Source organism: Macaca thibetana, chromosome 18 (assembly GCF_024542745.1).
Source record: "Macaca thibetana thibetana isolate TM-01 chromosome 18, ASM2454274v1, whole genome shotgun sequence".
Lineage (NCBI taxonomy): Eukaryota > Metazoa > Chordata > Mammalia > Primates > Cercopithecidae > Macaca > Macaca thibetana.
Genome location: NC_065595.1, coordinates 59,302,292 through 59,319,274, shown reverse-complemented (window position 1 = coordinate 59,319,274; position 16,983 = coordinate 59,302,292). Strand labels below are relative to the sequence as shown.

General features: G+C 41.1%; 2 protein-coding genes across 4 annotated transcripts in view; both read left to right on the top strand.

Annotated features, from left to right (window-relative positions):
• Positions 1-16,983, top strand: part of SNRPD1 (small nuclear ribonucleoprotein D1 polypeptide) — a 340,677-nt gene that overhangs the window by 29,952 nt on the left and 293,742 nt on the right. The gene's annotated exons all lie outside the window — the stretch shown is intronic.
• The window catches only part of GREB1L (GREB1 like retinoic acid receptor coactivator), a 296,873-nt gene that overhangs the window by 92,984 nt on the left and 186,906 nt on the right, over positions 1-16,983 (top strand). The window contains exon 1 of one of the 3 annotated variants that reach the window (XM_050767625.1): positions 7,603-8,807. The exons of the other annotated variants lie outside the window; for them this stretch is intronic. The gene's annotated coding sequence lies outside the window, so the exon portion shown is untranslated. Of the gene's footprint in view, positions 1-7,602; positions 8,808-16,983 lie in introns of those variants that run through there. 3 annotated transcript variants of the gene reach the window in all.

The following is a 16,983-nucleotide window of genomic DNA, read 5'->3' as shown; positions in this document are numbered from 1 at the left end:
AGGGACAGGAGGAGGATTGAAAAGAGAAAATGAAATGACAATGAAGAGTTCTTAAAAATTAGAGGAAAAATGATACATATGGAAAATGAATCTGATCTTTGTATAACTACTACTCCTAAATAAGATTTAAAAAGATCAGAAATAATATTTAAAGATATAACTTGGCCGGGTGCGGTGGCTCACGCCTGTAATCCCAGCACCTTGGGAGGCTGAGGTGGATGGATCACTTGAGGTCAGGAGTTCAAGACCAGCCTGGCCAACATGGTGAAACTCCGTCTCTACTAAAAATACAAAAATTAGCCAGACATGGTGGCATGTGCCTGTAATTCCAGCTACTCAGGAGGCTGAGGCAGGAGAATTGCTTGAACCTGGGAGGTGGAGGTTGCAGTGAGCCGAGATCACATCACTGTACTCCAGCCTGGGCGACAGAAGTCTCAAAGAATGAAATGAAATAAAATAAAATAAAATCTTAAGAAATCTTATCGGAAACTAAAGAAATCTTCCATCAACAGATCGAAAATACTATCTCCCATTTTTTAAAAAAGTGAACGATAGGCCAGGCACGGTGACTCACACCTGTAATCCCAGCACTTTGGGAGACTGAGGTGGGTGGATCACCTCAGGTCAGGAATTCAAGATCAGCCTAGCCAACATGGTGAAACCCTGTCTCTACTAAAAATACGAAAAAGTTAGCTGGGCATGGGGGCGCTGTAATCCGGGTTCAAGTGATTCTCCTGCCTCAGCCTCCCAAGTAGCTGGGCAAGCACCTGTAATCCCAGCTACTTGGGAGGCTGAGGCAGGAGAATCACTTGAACCCGGAAGGCGGAAGTTGCAGTGAGTTGAGATCGCACCGTTGCACTCCAGCCTGGACGACACAGTGAGACTCTGTCTCAAAAAAAAAACCCAAAAAATGGTATGCCATTACCAAGTAGGGCTTCTGCTAGCAGTTCTAGAATTGTTCAAATAATTTTTTGCATTAATGGAAAAAGCATATCGTTACCTCCATAGATGTCAGAAAGGCACTTTATAAATTCAACATCTCTTCTTGGTTAAAATTTCCTAAAAATGTAACAAAAGATGGATGTTTCCTTTTTATTTATTTATTTATTTTTTTTGAGACAGTCTGGCTCTGTCGCCCAGGCTAGAGTGCAGCCGCGCGATCTCGGCTCACTGCAAGCTCCGCCTCCTGGGTTCCTGCCATTCTCCTGCCTCAGCCTCCCGAGTAGCTGGGACTACAGGCGCCGCCACCACGTTCGGCTAATTTTTTTGTATTTTTAGTAGAGACGGGGTTTCACTGTGTTAGCCAGGATGGTCTCGATCTTCTGACCTTGTGATCTACCCGCCTCGGCCTCCCAAAGTGCTGGGAGTATAGGTGTTAGCCATCGTGCCTGGCCTAGATGGATGTTTCTTTTGCATGATACACAATATATCCAACCCCAAACCAGCGTCATGCTTAATGGGTAAATACTAGGAACATTCCACATAAGGATGTTCAGTATTAGCAACTTGATTTATCATCATTGTGGGCTATTGACAATAAAGTTCAAAAAAAATTAGAATAAGGAGGAGGTGAAATTATTTGCAGATGTGATTACCTCAGAAACTCATGGAAATCAACTTTTGATAAGCTATTATAAATAGATAATACAGAAGGTGACTGGATGTATAATTTAAATGTGAAAGTAAGTAGTGCGTATGTGTAAACAACTAACTAGAAGACAACCTAGAGGAAAATAAATCATTTAGATAAACAATAAAAGGGGGAAAAAAAAAACGTGGTATTAAATTTAAACAGAAATATGTTTATTCTAGATTAGTGATTCTCAACTGGGGATGACTTTGCCACCCAGAGGACATCTAGCAATACCTAGAGACATTTTTTATTGTCTAATTTCAGTAGTGGTGAGGTTGAGGAGCCTTGATCTAGGTAAATAAAACTTTAAAATGCTACTTAGGATGACGAAAGAAGGCTAATCTGTGTTCTTGGATAAGGAGCTCCTAAAAGGTAAAATACATAAAATTTTCCTAAATTGTTATATAAATACAATGAAATATCAATAAAAATAAAATGAACCAGAAAAACTGATTCTAAAGTTCATATATAAAATTAAGCAAAAAATTCTAGAAAAATTCTGAATAAGAACTTTGGTAGTGTATAGAGACTAATCCCTATCAGATGTTAAAACATATCTAAAGCTATGATAAATATAACAGTAAATGAATTATAATAGACTCAAATACATACTAGAATTTAGGATATAATAGAGAAGACCTTTCAGACTGAGGGGGAAAGATACATTGTTTAGTAAATAGACTTAAGTTAATTGGTTGCAATCTGGAAAAAAGTAAAATTAGACCCATAAGCCACATCTTACACCAAAATAAATGAAAAATTAATTGAATAAGTGTACAACTTATGGTAGTAAATATGAGATTTTTTTTTCTTAATCTTAGGAAGGACTTCTTAAGTTTGCAAATAAAAGATTGGTGAGTTCAATATTAGAAATAAAAATTGTATTGGCTGGGCACAGTGGCTCATGCCTGTAATCTCAGCACTTTGGGAGGCCAAGTCGGGCAGATTGCTTGAGCTGAGGGGTTCAAGACCAGCCTGGGCAACAAGGCAAGACCCCCACCTGTACCAAAAATATTTTTTAAAATAGCGAGATGTGGTGGTGTGTGCCTGTGGTCCCAGCCACTTGGGAGGCTGAGGTGGGAGGATTGCTTGAGCCCAGGGTTGAGGAGGTTGCAGCGAGCAGAGATTGCGTCCTGTACTCCAGCCTGGGTGACAGAGCGAGACGCTGTCTCAAAAATAAAAAAGAAAAATTGTATAATATAAGCTAAAGTCAGAAGACAAAAGAGTAACTGGAAAAATATTTGTAAGTGATATTACAAGGGCTAATTTCCTGACTTTGTGAAGAGTCCTTCTTTATCAACCAACAAAAAATGGAAAAATGGATAAAAAATATGAACAGACTTTTCGTAGAAAAGCTACAAATGGCTCCTAAACTTGAAAACATGCTTAGCCTCACTCAAAATAAGAGGAATACAAATTAAAACTGCAGTGAGCTACTGGTTTTCTTCAATTAAATAGTCAAAGTTCTAAGATGGGCACAGTACCCTGTGGCTACTCCAGAGGCTGAGGTGGGAGGATCTTTTGAGAGGCCAGAGTTCAAGGCTCTTGTGCACTATGATAGCACCTATACGTAGCCACTGTACTCCAGCCTGGGCATCATAGCAAGACTCCATCTCTAAAAAAAAAAAAAATTTTTTTTTAATCAAAGTTCTGAAAGGTAGCATAACATTCCATGGGTGAAGGTATGGTGAAGAGGTGCTCTCACACATTGTTGGTAGGATTATAAATTAACATAATTTCCGTGGACAGTAATTTAGCAACATCTGTCAAACTTTTAGAGGTACAGAAGTAATTCAGGAATCAAAAACCAAATACAGCATGTACTCACTTATAAGTGGAAGCTAACCTATGGATACACAGAGGCATACAGAGTGGTATAATAGACATTGGAGATTCAGAAGGGAGAAGGATGGGAGGGGGATGAGGGATGGAAAACGACCTTTTGGGTATTTGATTACTTTTAGATACTGTTTCCAGTCACTGGGAATTCCAGGTCAGTGACTCCCAGACAGAGAAGTTGTTACTATATTTGAATTGTTGGAAAATTTGGGCATGTACTTATGGTTCTTAACTAATAATATTTAATAAAATATGCTCAGCACGTAGATGGCCAATTCACGTTTACCGAATCTAACTGAAGCAGTATGTTATTATCCTATTATCACAGATAAGAATAAAAGCTGTGTTCAAGAGCTTAGTTTGTGGGAGTTTGGGTGCAGATGTACCCCCTATTTCTATGGTATAATTTGGCTCTTGGGGAATAGATAAATCGTGATTAAATGTGAAAGGCAGTTTTATATGAGAAAATAACAGATAACTAGAAATTCTAGGTAACTGGAAATTTTTGTCTTTCTCAAAATCAACCAGAAAACTTTTGTTTTTATCTTTATCATTAAAAAAGGCTTCTGGCTGGGCATGGTGGCTCATGACTGTAATCCCAGCACTTTGGGAGGTCTAGGCAGGTGGATCACAAGGTCAGGAGATCGAGGCCATCCTGGCTAACGTGGTGAAACCCCATCTCTACTAAAAATACAACAAATTAGCCGGGCGTAGTGGCGGGCACCTGTAGTCCTAGCTGCTGGGGAGGCTGAGGCAGGAGAACAACTTGAACCCGGGAGGCAGAACTTGCAGTGAGCCGAGATTATGCCACTGCACTCCAGCCTGGGTGACAGAGCGAGACTCCGTCTCAAAAAAAAAAAAAAAAAATGCTTCTAAGGAGAATTACTCTACTTTTCTGCTCTGAAAGGAAACCATATTTATCATAAGTTAATTGCTGCATATGAGGACTCGTGCTGGTCCCGGAGTCACAGTCCTCAGAAGCAGTTCTGTATGGCATGGGTGTAGATTCTGGTAATTTAATACCCAGGATTGCGTTTCATTACTCTCAAGACGCTGGAATTTGAGAAAGGTTTTAAATAAAACTACTGGTAGAAGTCTGTTTTATTGATCTTTTCCTTATTTTATTTCAAATTTGGACATAATTTTAGTTTTTGAACTTCCTAATGACACCAAAGTCTCTTTGGTAGATAAATCCCAAGTCTTATCTATTTCTGTCCAATTAGGCTAGGGAATTTGTCTTAGAGATTTTTTTTTTTTTTTTTTTTTTTTTTTTTTTGAGACGGAGTCTCACTCTGTAGCCCAGGCTGGAGTGCAGTGGCCGGATCTCAGCTCACTGCAAGCTCCGCCTCCCGGGTTCACGCCATTCTCCGGCCTCAGCCTCCCAAGTAGCTGGGACTACAGGCGCCCGCCACCTCGCCCGGCTAGTTTTTTGTATTTCTTAGTAGAGACGGGGTTTCACCGTGTTAGCCAGGATGGTCTCGATCTCCTGACCTCGTGATCCACCCGTCTCGGCCTCCCAAAGTGCTGGGATTACAGGCTTGAGCCACCGTGCCCGGCCTGTCTTAGAGATTATAAAGAGAGTGTTTTTGTGGATGTGAACCTTCTAGTCTGAAGCTTTTAGGTAAAATGTTAGTTATAATAAGTTGATCCAGATTAGCAGCATTATCTACAATTCTTCTCCACCTTTGGGAGACAAATAACCAAATATCTGCTACATTTTTCCTTGTACATCTCTTCTATGCTTGAATCCAACAGAAATTGAACTGAATGAAATAATGGCCACACTGCTCAACACTATATGGCAGAGAATATGGTCATGCTGACTTGTTGTGAAAGTACAGCTATATAATTTTTTATGTCATCTAGTAAATTATAATAAATTAGGGCCTGGTGCAATAGCTCACATATGTAATCCCAGCACTTTGGGAGGCTGAGGCAAGAGTATCACTTGGACCCAGGAGTTTGAGACAAACCTGGGCAACAGAGGGAGACCCCGTCTCTACAAAAGTAAAAATTAGCTGGGTGAGGTAGTACATGCCTATAGTCCCAGCTACTCAGAGAGCTGAGGTGGGGGGATCACTTGAGTCTAGAGGTTGAGGCTGCAGTGAGCCGTGAATTATGCCACTGCCCTCCAGCCTGGGTGACAGAGTAAGACCTTGTCTCAAAAAAAAAAAAAAAAAAAATTCCCATGTCCCAGACTACAGGGTTCACATCCACAAAAACACTTTATAATCTCTATGACAAATTCCCTAGCCTAATTGCACAGAAATAGATAAGACTTGGGATTTTTCTACCAAAGAGACTTTGGTGTCATTAGGAAGCTCAAAAACTAAAATTGTGTCTAAACTTGACATAATATATATAATAAATTAGGAAAGTCTAAATAAAACTACTTACTAAATGTCCCCAAGCAGGGAATTGGTTAATAAGTTATGGTACTTTTATATTGTAGGATTCAAACAAAGTCTTCAAAGGTTCTTTCATAGTTGTTTTTAGCATATGAAAATATCATAAATTGATACATGAAAAAAGAACAGTGTGTATGATACTCACATTTTTGCAAGAAATTACACACACATATGCAAAAACAAAAAAAAGTTCATATAGAAAAATTGTTAAAAGGAATAGATTTTGTTAGGATTAGGTTTGGCAATAAGTGACAAAGAGCTAAGAAATAGTAGATTAAATAAAATAGAATTTATTTCTCTCTTTTAGGAAGTCCCAAGGGAGGCACTCTAGGCCCAAGATGGTGTCAGGGACCCAGGCTTTTTCTGTCTTTTGCTCCCCAACATTCCTGCAGACACCGATAGCCGGTCGCTGGGGCCCCAGGCATCCTCTCTACAGTCCTCCCTGACTCTCAGCAGTAATTTTATATTCTTTTTATAAAAGTGACCCTGTTGGATAATCGTGTTGTTTAGTGAATAAACCAAGTTGCTTTTCACTAAAGCATCATATTAGTTCTGTTTACATTTGTAATACTTTAGTTCATTGTTAATACAAATCATTTTTAACCTGATATAATAGATACATGTAAAACAATAACATGAGAATAAGACTGCTGCTGTCTTCTGGCAAGTTCTCTGACCTGGACCTCTGTCTATTAAACCCATCATTAAACAAGTTTTTCCCATTTAGAAACTTCCCGAGCAGTTAAATAGAAGTATTAACCAGCCTGTTGTTCCTTCCTCCTTTTTCCCTAAACTTGCTCTCATTTCCCATTTGGCACATGAAGCCTTTTGGTAGATATCTGCTCTTCTTTTGTTGTTGTTGGTTTTTTCACCTGGCTGTCTCAGGCTTAAAGATTGGTCTAGCCACAAAATCCATTGAGACATTCCGTTTATGAAATAAACCATGAAACCTTGAATTTCTGGGGCAGCTGTTAAAAATTACAATCAATAGTGTGTGTCATAGGATTCCTTTGGAAAAGAAGAAGTAAAAGGACAGCTTATTACAAATTTTAAAATGTTATTTTCCTAAGGTTCCAGTCTGTTCTTGAATTCCCTCCTGGGGAGTCCAGATGTTAATAACACAAGGTAAACAAAAAGGCCCTCAGGCATGTCATGATGCATATTCCACTCACACACATAAAAAGGGCAACACTCCCATCCAAATTAATGGGATGACATTTGCTGAAGTCCTCAAACTAGAAACTTCCCAGTTATCCTAGGCTTCCCTCCCTTCCTCATGTCCCAGACCTGTTAGGTCACTAACCCCTGCCTTAAATAAATGACATCTCAGCTCCACTGTCCTTGCCAGTCCCCCCTCATCTCTCGTCTAGACCATTGTAGTCATCTCCCTACCGGGCTCCCTACTTTTGGACTGTTCCTCTTCCTGTTCCCACTTTCGGGTGCCTTCCATTTTTATCTTTGAATTATCTTTTTGAATTATCTCCAGTGAATAATCTTTTTGAAAAGCACATTTGATCACACCTTTCTTTTGAGTACAGTCTTCAAGGACTCCCATTTATCTGTTTTTTGTTTTTTAAAAAGAGGAAGAAAGCCCCAACCTTTCTTTTTATTTATTTATTATTATTATTATTTTTTTTTGGCGGGGGTGGGGGAGGTGGGGTGGGGACGGAGACTGGCTCTGGAGCGCAGTCGATCTCGGCTCACTGCAAGCTCCGCCTCCCGGGTTCCCGCCATTCTCCTGCCTCAGCCTCCTGAGTAGCTGGGAATACTGGCGCCGCCACCTCGCCCGGCTAATTATTATTATTATTTTTTTTGTATTTTTAGTAGAGACGGGGTTTCACCGTGTTAGCCAGAATGGTCTTCATCTCCTGACCTCGTGATCCGCCCGTCTCAGCCTCCCAAAGTGCTGGGATTACAGGCGTGAGCCACGGCGCCCAGCCAATCCCAACCTTTCTTTCTTTTTTTCTTTTTTCTTTTTTTTTGAGGCGGAGTCTCTCTCTGTCGCCCAGGCTGGAGTGCAGTGGCGCGATCTCGGCTCACTGCAAGCTCCGCCTCCCGGGTTCCCGCCATTCTCCTGCCTCAGCCTCCTGAGTAGCTGGGAATACTGGCGCCGCCACCTCGCCCGGCTAATTATTATTATTATTTTTTTTTGTATTTTTAGTAGAGATGGGGTTTCACCGTGTTAGCCAGAATGGTCTTCATCTCCTGACCTCGTGATCCGCCCGTCTCAGCCTCCCAAAGTGCTGGGATTACAGGCGTGAGCCACGGCGCCCAGCCAATCCCAACCTTTCTTTCTTTTTTTCTTTTTTCTTTTTTTTTAAGGCGGAGTCTCTCTCTGTCGCCCAGGCTGGAGTGCAGTGGCGCGATCTCGGCTCACTGCAAGCTCCGCCTCCCGGGTTCCCGCCATTCTCCTGCCTCAGCCTCTGGAGTAGCTGGGACTACAGGCGCCCGCCACCTCGCCCGGCTAATTATTTTGTGTTTTAGTAGAGACGGGATTTCACCGTGTTAGCCAGGATGGTCTCGATCTCCTGAACTTGTGATCCGCCCGCCTCGGCCTCCCAAAGTGCTGGAATTACAAGCGTGAGCAACCGCGCCCGGCCAACCCCAACCTTTCTTAACCTAGCTCCACTCTCTAGCCTAACTTCAGGACCCACACAAAGCAACACCTACGTCTGCCTGTTTCTTTATGAGGAATGTCTTCAACTTCACCCTTTCTCTGTCATATGAACTCCTGGTCATCTTTGAAGTCCTGATTCAGTGCCATTCCCCCTCTCCCCAGGATGTTTAAGCACCGTGTGTGCTCCTCTGTGAGAGCCCTAATCACACTGGGTGGAATTGTCTGAGCTGTGAACTTCCGGATGGTGTAGTCTTGTTCATGTGTGTATCCTCAGCATCTGTCCCAGTGCATTGAATTGAGTGAAATAAAAGTGAGTACAGGATATGCTTTGTCTATCGCAGTAAGACCCCAACCTGAAAACAGTGCCAAGACAACCAGGAAACTGGGTGGTCCAGCTGAACTGTATGAAGCAGAATGAGGCACAGTCTGCAGTAGTTCAAATGGAGTCCTGAGAAATTGGGTCCAGCCCTCATGTCACCCTGGCCTGCCCTGATCTTCTTTGCTTGTTCTGCTTAACTTCTTCATTCTATTCTCTCACTTGCTCAGGAGTGTTTATTTGGCTCAATCTGTTGGGCCTGCTCCTTTCTCAGCACTGAATGCTTATGCATCTGATATGTGCATGTGTGTGTGTGTGTATGTGCATATGTGTGTATGTGTGCGTGTGTGTGTATGTGTCTCAAGATGAACTCCCAGAAATAGAACTGGACGTGTCCACTTAGAGGGTTGTATGAATGAGGGGGAAAGAGGACAACAGGAAATGTATAATAATCACTTATTATGTACTGTTTGCCAGATGTCAGAATTTGTATTTAATTGTTAAAAGCACCTTGTGAATGGTAGGCACCATTATTATTATCCCCACTTTACCGATGAGTTAACTGAGGCAAAGAGAGACTGAATCACACACACCCTTGAAATGTGGGGGAGCTGGGATCCAGTCAGCATATGCCTTAATCCAGAGTCATTGCTGTAAGCACAATTAGTCTTAAAATATTGTAATGGAGGCCAGGCTCGGTGGCTCACGCCTTGTAATCCCAGCACTTTGAGCGGCTGAGGCGGGCAGATTGCTTGAGGCCGGGAGTTTGAGACCAGCCTGGCCAATATGGTGACACCCCCATCTCTACTGAAAATACAAAAATTAGCTGGGCATGGTGGTGCGTGCCTGTAATCCCAGTCACTTGGGAGGCTGAGGCACGAGAATGGCTTGAGCCTGGGAGGTGGAGGTTGCAATGAGCGGAGATCAGGCCACTGCACTCCAGCCTGAGTGACAGAGTTGAGACTCTGTCTTAAAAAAAAAAAAAAAAAAAAAATGTAGTGGGCCATATTACCATTGACCCTTGTCTTACAAAGATATCTCTGAAGGGCATAATAATGAAATGTTTGCTTTTCCCTGAGTTTTTTTGTGAGCAGTGGTATTTTTTTTTTTTTCCCCTCACAAATGACTTAACTCCAAGGATAGTTGTGGGCAAAAAGATACTTCCTTTGAACTTGGACTTAATCTCAAGGACTTGATTGCTTTTCCACCCAGAGTGTCCAATGAAGACCTTCCTGACATTTTCCTGGGTCTTACACACCTGGCTTTGAACAGCATTAATAGCCTATTGCTCAAGTTTCATTCTAACCATTAGTAAATGTTTATTGGTCTCCTTGACAAGATGCCTTATGATGCAAAATAGGTGAACAAAAACAATGAGGTTTGGTCCCCCTTCTCCAAAACAACCCTCACAATCCTGTTAATTTCTGGTCCTTTGGAGTTCCCTCTGGGCTGCTGCATGCATTTCCCATCTAGCCTCCTTTCCTGTGTTACTTTCACTACCAGCTCACTCTTTCTTGATTTCCAGATTCTCCGTATTCAAATTCTGGGGTATATCCTACATTCAAATTTCTTGGCACTCCTCTTTACCCACAATGGTTTTTTGTTGTTGTTGTTGTTGTTGTTTTTCCTTAGGTCTTTATCTTGGGTTTAACTCTTTTTCCCTAGGTCTTCAAAGGGGTCATCAATCCTGAATTTAACTTTGTAATTGAAGAAAAACCATAATTAAGCCAGTTCTTATAGAACATGTGGGTCCTGGCTGTGGGTCAGCTGTCAGTTGCTCTGTTGGCTGGGCAGGCAGGTCAGCTGGAGAAGAAGCCCCAGAGTGGGGCCAGGCAGTGGCAGTCTGTCCTAATCATGCCAAGGGCAGCACTGATGAGCTGCAGCCCTGGCTCGTGAGGGCTGGCCTCATTATTTGGGAATTGGGAAGGATAAACAAATATTTTCACAGGGTGCATCCAGAACTGAGTATTCAGGGTCACTGTGGTACAGACAGAATGCATGGTGTCCGTGTATCCTGGTAACTGGCCTTAAGTGGCCTCCCTTGGCAGCATCTGTAAAGAACACCGAGTATGCTGTAACCTCTGCTGTTGATATTGGGTGCGCTCTTACCACCACTTAGAAATCTCTGGATCTGTTTCCATTTCGTGTTGATTGCTTTGAATGTGGAGCATAGCTTGCATTTTCTGTGGATTGGACCTTTGCCCTGCATGTTTTGCTCCTCCACTTGAAACTGACCTATACTGCTCTGATACATTAGTCCCACCCACGGAAGTGGCAGATACTCACAGGAAGTCCCAAATAGCCTTTGGTTTTCTTCCACAGATGGAGGTAAGAACACACAGACATACCTAAATCTCTCTTTGAAAAAACTTTACTAGAATGAGTCTGAAAAAAAATTTTTAAGGGAGTGTCAGAAGCAAACTTTCTTCCTTGACATACCTAATTTTTTTTTTTGGATGGTAACATATGCCATCCCAACTCCCCACTTCCTCCCAACGTAGATAGCCTTAATGGAGGTAAGAAGCATTGAGTGTCAGAATTTTTAAAAATCACAATATTATACAAGTATTAGATTTTTCTTGCTTTTTAATGGCAATGTCCATCTGCATACAGTATAGGTTATAATACTTTCTAATATACATATACTGTTTCATAGTTTTGAGAATTTCTTTTTTATAAATAGACATCAGGCTATTTCATCTGCTGAGTTTTTTTCTGGCTTCAAAATCAGTGCCTTGTCATTAGCAAACTTCACTTACTAGTTTTAGTCAAGTCTGAGCTACACAATGGTTGAATTGGTGACTATTATATTTGTTTAACTGCTGTAAAGTAAGTTTGCAACAATAGATGCTTGCACTTAAATAGGCCTGCAGAGCATTGGGGCCCTATCAGTCATGCAGAGAGTTCCCTCCTGCTGTCTCCTCTGATGGACAATTCTGCTGATGTGGATATTCAGAAAGAAGGGATCAGGAAGAACAGATGATGGATAAAGACAATCTTCTGTCTTGAGAGGAAATCAGAGAAATCCCTTTAAGGAATTTCTTTGTCGTGGTGTCAGAAGATTAATTATGCTCGTGTGAGAACAGCTTTCTCATTGGGTAAAAAGAGACATTATCCTTCTGACTTGTGACAGAAGATTTTCAAAGAAAGAGAGTTAAAGATTTCAGCTGCTCTGAAATCTTCTTATTCTGTTGTCTTCTAAGAATCCTCTGAGACCCTTGGATTACATCCATGACATTCAAGGAGTAATGAATGAATCTGGAATTTTTGTTTCAAGAAACTCCTCCTCCTGTTCCTCATACAGATCTTCAGAAACCTTAATACCTGAGCTTGTATATCAGCTTTAAAAATGACATAATAATGTAGGTGATAACTTATTACAAACCAGGAACAGCTTCTTCTTGTAGTGGTATGGCAGAGAAGATACAGGCAGTACAACCAAAAAATTGTACAGAAGATTAATAAACACAGTTTTTAACAAGGCAATGCATTCTATAATCTGAAAAGGTATCTTTTAAAAATTTAACTCTTAATTGTATGATTTAATTTAGTTGTAAATAGTAATAATATTTAACATATTTACATTCTTCATAGCCACTCTGAACAAAACAAATTGGTATTCTGAAAAACCTTTGAAAGTTAGAGACTCAATATATTTCATGGAACATAAGAATAGTAAAGTTGTTCCAAGTAACTTTATTTTCCAGATAACTGAAACTTCAAAACTTAAAACAAACAACAAAAAAGATTTCAATGAAAAATCTTCCTAAAATTCATTAGTTAATACTCTGCCTTTTAAATAATGCACATTAACTGACCCAGGGTCATAAATATGAAGCTCTGCTGTTGTACTACATTGAAATACAATGTTATCCTCAGGGACTGTTGAAGCATAGCCAGGGTTATTTGTCTCTATGCTAAGTGGCCTGAGCAGCCTCATTTTTATTTTTACATCACTTTTTATACAAATGTGGTCTCTTCTCTTCAGGTGAGTTATCTCTTCTCCCTAGAATGTGTGTATCATGTTGCTGGTAAATGGCTATTTTGCTTTATACCTGAGGATAAGCCTGTACCTACAAAACAAATCAGTTCCGTTTATTTTCTTATTCCACGCTTAAAAAAAAAAACAAACAATTGTGATGGAGTCTGGCTCTGTTGCCCAGGCTAGAGTGCAGTAGCACAATCTTGGCTCACTGCAACCTCCACTTCCCGGGTTTAAGGATTCCCCAGCCTCAGCCTCTCAAGTAGCCTCTCAGGTGCCTATCACCATGCCCAACTAATTTTTATATTTTTAGTAGAGATGGGGTTTCACCATGTTGCCCAGGCTGATCTTGAACTCCTGACCTCAAGTGATCTACTTGCCTTGCCCTCCCAAAGTGTTGGGATTACAGGCGGAGCCACCACGCCTGGCCTACCACTGTAAAAATTTATTTTTGACCAGGTGCAGTGGCTCAACACCTGTAATCCCAGCACTTTGGAAGGCTGAGGCAGTAGGATCACTTGAGCCTAGGAGTTCGAGACCATCCTGGGCAACATAGTGAGACCCTGTCTCTACAGAAAGTTAGAAAATTAGCTGAGTGTGATGACATATACCTGTAGTCCCACCTGCTTAGGAGGCTGAAGTAGGAGGATCACTTAAGCCCAGGAGGTTGAGACTGACTGCAGTGAGCCATGATTACACCACTGCACTTCAGCCTGGATGACAGAGACCCTATCTCAACACACACACACACACACACACACACACACACACACACACACACACACACACACACACACACACAGTCTCTCTTATTTCTGGGTATCTAACTGGTTCTAGGCTAGGTAGTAGAGGTTTCCCAGAAGTCTGGTGTCTGGAAGGGGGTATTACTGTGCACACACATATACATACTCACATGCATGCACATATAACTGGGTTCATTTATTAACTGTATTTATTGTATAGTGATAGTGATACAATATTTATATGATGCATAATGTATTAGCTTACTCTGTGAATATATCATCAGGGCAATAGTTTTATATCAGAGACTTAATAATAGATTTCTAAGGCTGGGCATGGTGGCTCACGCCTGTAATCCCAGCATTTTGGGAGGCCAAGGTGGGCAGATCACCTGAGGTTGGGAGTTTGAGACCAGCCTGGCCAACATGGTGAAACCCCATCTCTACAAAAAATACAAAAATTAGCTGGATGTGGTGGCAGGCGCCTGTAATCCCAGCTACTTGGGGGGCTGAGGCAGGAGAATTTCTTGAACCCGGGAGGTGGAGGCTGCAGTGAGCTGAGATCGTGCCATCGTACTCTAGCCTGGGGGACAAGAGTAAAACTCTGTCTCAAAAAAAGAAAAAAAAAAAAGAAAAAGAATAGATTTCTAGTCTGGGTTCAGTGGCTCACCCCTGTAATCCCAACACTTTGGGAGGCTGAGGTGGGAGGATTGCTTGAGGGCAGGAGTTCAAAAGCAGCCTGGGCCACATAGCAAGACCCCATCTCTACAAAAAATTTAAAAATTAGCTGGAAGTGATGGCACGTACCTGTAGTCCCAGCTACTTGGGAGACTAAGACGGGAGGATTGCTTGAGTCGGGGAGGTTGGGGCTGAAGTCAGTCATGGCTGTGCCATTGTACTCCAGCCTGGGTGACTGACTGATGAAGACCTTGCCTAAACAAAAAAAATTAAATTTCTTGTGACTGTACCACTTTAGTTACTTCTTCCCTACCTTTCCTAGGGCCCCAACATTGCTGTTGTGAAATGGTAGTCACACCTTGGTTTTAAATAAAAATGAACTATTACATTCCTCAAGACAGAATCATTAAAATGTGCCTTAAATATTAGCTAATGTTAGTAATTGTAAGTTTTGCAGTAACTATAGTAATTGTAGGGTCAGATTCAGATTTTTGTGAGACTTTGTAGCCATGACCAAGTGAGTGAGTCTTATTTTAATTCATACTTGGGATCAGTACCTGGTAAATAGATTTAGGTTCAAAATTTAGAATTATTGAGTTTTGAGCAGGATCTAAACTTTATTATCAGTTCCATATCCAGTTTGAGTTTTTTGAAGATGATAAATTAAAGTGATGATTCTCATGAAACATACAAAGTGTTTAAGAAATAGTTCCAGGAAAATAAAAGTCCAAAAAAGTTTTCTCCTTCCTTTGTGAAGAGGGAATTGATGATTCTGTTACATTTTGTCTTGCTGGATAAAAAAATCGCCCCATTATTGATCACGAGGTCAGGAGATCGAGACCATCCTGGCTAACACAGTGAAACCCCATCTCTGTTTTCAAAAAAAAAAAAAATTAGCCGGGCGTAGTGGCACGCGCCTGTACTCCCAGCTACTCAGGAGGCTGAGGCAGGAGAATCGCTTGAACCCAGGAGGTGGAGGTTGCAGTGGGCTGAGATCACGCCACTGCACTCCCTTTTGGTGACAGAGTATGACCCCGTCTCAAAAAAAAAAAAAAAATTGCCCCATTATTATCCTTTTGTGTTCTCTTTTAGCAGGATGAGTTAACCTTTGAGAGGCTTTAATTAAAACTGGAGGTAATTCACCTTGATGACATAGAACATTTGAGGATAAAAGTTTATTAATTAATAAAAAATATAGCCAGTTACAGAAAATGTTTCTCTCTTTGTCTTTGTGAGCCTGCCATTAAAAGAGAACAATCAATTTATCCCCCCACTAGCTGTATGAATTCAATGGAAAAGAACTTTGGGTTTTCTCCTTCCTAAACCCTTGCTAAGTTGTTCTGGCAGTACATAAAAGTGGGTCATTTGTACCTAACATATTTTAGTGATGCTCCATTAATCTTAGTGATGGTGTTCTCTCTTTCCCTGTAATAAGCAGGACAGCAGGTTATTATGGGAAAAGAGGAGATGGTAAGCATTTTTTAAATGACTGTATAATAGGAAAAGGCCATTTAATACTTTGGAGCCTAGCCTTTTTGAGTATGGATACACGATCAAAATGCCCATGATTGTTTTGTGGGTTTTTTTGTATTATTTATTAATAGCATATCATACCTTTAGCATTAAGAAGAATGTTAAAACAATTTGTGAAAAAGATCATGTGTATCTTTGGATGTATATCAAGAAGGTCTTCATTCCAAAAACAAATGGTTTGTAAGACCAAATTAATGTGAGAAGGTAGGTGACTCAAGGACAAAAGATGTTTTTTTGGGCTATTTTGTTTTACATGTAAAAGATCTATCACACTGCTTCTCATACACAATGATTAAAAGGAAAATTAACTTAAGACTTGAGAGTTTCTCAGCTGTTGGGCGTTTAAACTAATCTTATGAAGGCCTTGATTATAGCCTCTATAATGTGTTTTGCATTTCTTAAAATAATTCCCTCCCTAAATCATTCTTCATTCTTTCAGTGAGAGGTTGCTAGATGAGCAAGGCTGCACTGACGTTTCATCTTGGTCTCCTCTGTTAGTGGCAGGTTTCAAAGGTTAAACTAGCTACAGGTGAAAGGTAATCACTAGTGGTTTGGTACCTTTCCAGATCCCACTGGAAACTCTAATAGCCAACTCTGTTCATTTGTAAAGAAAAAAAGAAAAGCCATCCCCTGAGTAGTATGGAATGGGAAGCAACCACCCTCTTCTTCCCTCTTACTTAAATAAACAAGCTAAATGGAAAAATAAACTTCTTCACATCTGGTAGAAAGCTTCCTCTTCTGTTGAAAGTTCACATGCTCCCTTTGCTGCGCTTGGCCACGTGAACCAGGTGTCTCCCTTCCTTCCATGAAGTGACTTGTGTAGCTGCCATAGGGAGAGACCCTGATTGCTTTACCAGTAATCTAATAGCATTATTATATAGCAATAAGCAAAATAAATCCCTCAGCATTGGGAATTACATGGGATGACATTCACCCCAGCTGCCCGCATACCTGTTAGTAGTAAAGCAACAGGACCTTATGACAGTAATGCTGCAAGGGAACTTTGAATAAGCACACAAATTCTGCCGGGTCCCCCTTATATGGAGTCAGATTATATTTATTCTTTTGCATGTGCTCTACTTAATGGGACTAATTTTCAGCTTATACAGTGATCTATGTCCCTTTCTGGCGTACACTGACTTTCGCAAGCCAGAGCAGGATGCTGCAGGCAGCAGCACCATGATTTCTCAGGCACACTGGCATTTGCTTACCACCAGAGTACTGCTAGTGGTCAGAA